A 4,723-nucleotide genomic window follows, 5' to 3' on the forward strand; every position below is an offset into this window, starting at 1 on the left:
CATAAAAATAGAACAATTGCAACTAAAAGCTTTACATATTGGAAGGATATTGTGCCTAAATATATGTTCATTTGGAGCACTATCAAATATCCCCACACTTGAACGTTGCTTGTCCTCAAGCAATACATAACTTGTAATAAAATCACACGTCACTCGAATCACTTTTTTTTTATTCTCACACTTTATACATCAGTAATTTTGATACGACGGTATAAACAATGATAGTAACGATGTGGTTTACAGTCCCACATGACTTATAAAAATTTAGATCCTTTAAGGAAATTGGATCTTTATCAAAACATTTGATCTTTTGAAAATTCAATCTAGCTTTTACCCTAGATAAGTTTTCCGGAATAACCCTTCACTGGTGTTGCAAAATGTTTTTGTGGGTTTTATGGGTTTCAGATTTTAAAATTTTAGCTCAAAACTTGCGGTTTTGTGTCACCCACTTGCTAACCTTGTATTAGGAAAGCAACACGTCCAATATACTTGCTCCGTATATTACCTTTCAGTAAACTACCGTCCGGTTGTAAAGGAAAGCGTTGAACAAGCAACTGTTAAGGCAATGTCCCGTGACATGCTTTTGATTATGGTCTATAACGTGTCGGATGCAATTACTATCCTTTGTAGGAGAAATAGTAAAGATCACCGTGTAATTTTTTTGGTCTGGCACAAGGTCCCGTCTTCGACCATGCTATGCAACCACCGTTCTTATGATTGACACCCGATTTGGTTCAGGTGACCTAATGAATTCCGATGAATTCCTAGGATTTTACGTTTAATGGTAATGAACGCATTGAAAATGGGTTTTCAGAAAACAAATCGGTTTGTAATTTGATCAAAATATTTTCTCGTTCAAGCTCGAGTTTAGATATCATCGAATTCTATGAGTTTGAATTCTCAATCTTTAAGGTCAATCTCAAGGATTGAGTAATATCAGACTTAAAAGCTGATTTTTAATCTTTAAGGAGATTATCCTTTCTGGGGGTCTGATTCATTAGTCTTATCCAGCTAATTTGCACGGCGCCCTCCCTATTTTACAAGACAGATCCTCTCATGGTTAGGATAAGTCTGACCACTTGGCGACCCTGTTTGATGCTGAGATTCGTGGATTTCCTACTGATTTTAGAGATGACTTTTCTAGATTTTTCGTCAACCTACAGCTGGTCTGGACGACAACTTCCTGACCTAAATCAAGAAGCGCGTGTCTTTTTCGGAAGACTTTACTTCCTTTTAATGATGGAATTAATTCATCGTGTAGATCCATCTTTTCTTTCAAAGGTATTACAATAAATCGGGTAAAACTGATTAGTTTAGTCCAAAGCAAAAGTACCTGTAATAATCTGTACCAAATATGTGATATGTATTTTAAGGAAATTGGTAAATTCTTCCCACACTTAGCTTTTATTTATTCTTTTCTTTGACTTTTTATTCTCTTCTATTCCATTTTAAATGAATTCTAACGTTTTTGGGTTGTTTCTCCATTTATGTTCTCTATGAGGTAACAATAATTTCGGCATTAACACCTAGTTTTATCGTTCATAAATATGTATAAACATGATTTTGAATTCATTTAGTTGAAAATTTTTCAAATTTTCAAAAAATTTGGCAATTAAACTAAGTGTAAACTTGAGAGAATTTATAACCCTTCCCCACACTTGAGATCATGCAATGTCCTCATTTGCATGAAATCAGACTATAATTATAAATTCATGAGGGTGATTAGTGTAGAAAAGTGATTAAAAATACCGAGTTTGCAAACATATTATTTTATATCACATTTGATATTTTGCATCTTGTCGTCAAAATTAGTAGCTTTTGCTGAACTTAATGTCAGTCTTTGAAAGTGCGCTGTTTTACCCTGTTTTGTACATAATATAATATATATATATATTTTTATATATTTTTATAAAAACCTTTATTTATTAAAACAATTTTAATGAATAATTTTTTTTTAAAATTTTGTTTCCTTTTACTTTAGGTAGTTTCGGTATGTTTACCTAGTCCGTCCCTCGACAAAATTTAAAATTTGTCGTTTTTAAAGCGATTGTTTTAAAAGCAAAGATTTTTGGGTTTTTTTTTCAAATTTTTTTGGTATACTTTAGATGAATAAAATTAAAATTAATGATAACAAAATTTTTTCGCCCCGCCCTCTGGTAAAGCAATTTCGGTTCCATGACCTAGTCTTCAACTTACGATGAATTTTAGAAATTATTTTTTAAACTTAATGAAATAAAGTAAATTTTGTTTTTAAATTCACACAAAAATTAAATTTAAAAAAAAATTCATATTAATTTCATACAAAACCTACAAAACAAAATTTCAGAATGGGGGGAAGAAAACTAGTTCTTTAGTGTCTGCTAGTGGAAAAGACCAATCGGAATCCATTCTCGGAACTACACGAGAACAGAACAACTAACTCTAGACAGCATTTTCTTTTTAGAACATTTGAGTCTCCCCACACTTAGGTAGCTATGGTGTTGAAATTGTGATTAACTTCATCGTCAATTTCTCTTGGACCATAATCAACTTGCATATTTGTGACTTTTGCTTTAAGACAGTGGCCGGCGTCTTCTGTATTATCCACAAATTCAACTAGTTTCGCCTTTTCTTTAGGCGACAGATTGGATACTAACCGGTTACATAACTTAAAGTTCCCCTTAATTCTAGCATCGTAAACCCGTTTATAAAGTTTCTTCATTGAACTGTTAATAACGGGGTTATTTAATTTCGTATCAACAATGGGGTTCTTTGTTATCAGGTCATCATTAGGTGTTGTTTCATTTTCCCCACACTTAGGCGATTTATTATTGTTAAACACTACCGTTGGAGTTGGTAAAACAACATGGTTCTTACCAATCTTTTTTGCTGGTTCAACGGTTTTGGTTGGTGGAGATTTAGACTTTCGAATCATAAAGGTGATCGATTTCTCATCATTACTAAGTGTCATTCTACCCTTTATTACATCATATAACACCCCGGTGGACGCTAAGAATGGTCGACCTAAAATTAGAGGAATGTTTGAGTCCTCTTCTATGTCAATGACAATGAATTCGACTAGAAAGGTTAAATTACCTACTTGAACGGGTAGGTTGTCAGCAATTCCTATTGGGTACTTAATGGTTTGATCAAAGAGTCGAACACTCATATCCGTTGGACTTAACTCACCTACTCCTAATCTCTTATATAATGAAAGAGGCATAACACTCACACTTGCACCTAAATCTGTTAGTGCATCATACATGACACAATCACTAAGTAGACAAGGAACAATAAATTCACCCGGATCACCTAACCTGGGTGGAGGTTTTGGTGGAACTGTCTTCACCGGGTTTATCTTTACGGTTTTAGTTTCTTGTACTTTCTTATTATTCTTCTTCTTTCCAAAGGTATCACAAACTTTATTACCTATTACTTTCTCATACTCAACTCCTTTTCTTGGAAACGGGATGGGTAGTCTGTATGGTGCCACCACTGGCTTTACATACTCGGGTGGTGGTGGTGGTGTAACTTCTTCATTGTTACTCACATCTAAAACCTTCCCATCTTCTAGTGTTGGTTTTTCAGAATTTGTTGATACCATGTTAACATTTTCATTCCAAGGATTTACTTCATTATTACTCGGTAGCTTTCCTTGTTCCCTCTCACTCATCATGCTAGCAAGAGTACCTACGTGTTTTTCTAGATTCAAAATGGAAGCTTGTTGAGTTCTAAATGAATGATCAAACCTCTCATTCGTTTGGGTTTGAGTTGCAAAAAATTGTGTTTGAGATTCAACTAGCTTTTATACCATTTCTTCCAGATTTGACTTTTTCTCTTCAGTTTATTGTGGTGGTTTATATAAGCTAGGTCTTTGTTAATTGAAAGTGTTGTTTTGAGTTGGTTGGTTATTCGGACCTTGTTGGTTGTACGAGTTATTGTTGGGTCCATTTGGATTGTAAAAAATGTTTTGATTTCGATTTAAGTTTAGCCTTGGCGGTTGATAATTGTTCTGATAATTATTTCCCTGCCTTTGGTTCATGTAGGAAACATTCTCACGTTGTTCCATCGTTTGTTCAACATTACAATCTTTCGTTAAGTGTGGTCCACCGCATTGCTCACAACTGATTCGTATTGCGCGAATATCTTTAGTCATCTTTTCCATTCGTCTCTCGAAAGCATCTATTTTTGCGGAAACAGAATCAAAGTTATGGCTAGAATCGGCTCTAGCCGCTTTAGATGAACGAAAGATATCTTTTTCCTGGTGCCACTCATGCGAGTGGGAGGCAGTGTTATCAATAATTTTGTAAGCTTCAGTTGCGGTTTTCTTCATAATGGAACCACCAGCTACTGTGTCGATGTCTTTTCATGTGGCGATGTCGACGCCTTTATAGAAGATTTGTACTATTTGAAAAGTATCTAAACCGTGTTGAGGACATCCTCTCAACATCCTTCCGAATCTTGTTCATGCTTCATATAACGTTTCATTTAGCTTTTGCAGGAACGTGGCAATTTCTCCTTGAAGTCTCACGGCTTTAGATGCCGGAAAGAATCTTTGAAGAAATTTCTCAACTAAAACATCTCATGTGTCAATCGTTCCTTCAAGTAACGATTCTAACCAATCTTTGGCTTCTCCCTTTAAAGTCCAGGGAAACAACATAAGATAAATAGTTTCATCCTCAACTTCTCGGATTTTAAATAGATTACAAATCCTATTAAATGTTCGAAGATGTTCGTTTGGATC

The 4,723-nt window shown here is 34.7% G+C and overlaps 1 non-coding gene across 1 annotated transcript; it reads left to right on the top strand.

The window, feature by feature from the left end:
* The first annotated feature begins 4,400 nt into the window (after positions 1 to 4,400).
* LOC139845820 (small nucleolar RNA R71) lies at positions 4,401 to 4,507 on the top strand. The gene has a single exon (XR_011758576.1). It is a non-coding gene; the product is annotated as a small nucleolar RNA R71 (small nucleolar RNA).
* The last annotated feature ends 216 nt before the right edge of the window (positions 4,508 to 4,723 follow it).

The sequence above is a fragment of the Rutidosis leptorrhynchoides genome, chromosome 4, assembly GCF_046630445.1.
Source record: "Rutidosis leptorrhynchoides isolate AG116_Rl617_1_P2 chromosome 4, CSIRO_AGI_Rlap_v1, whole genome shotgun sequence".
NCBI lineage: Eukaryota > Viridiplantae > Streptophyta > Magnoliopsida > Asterales > Asteraceae > Rutidosis > Rutidosis leptorrhynchoides.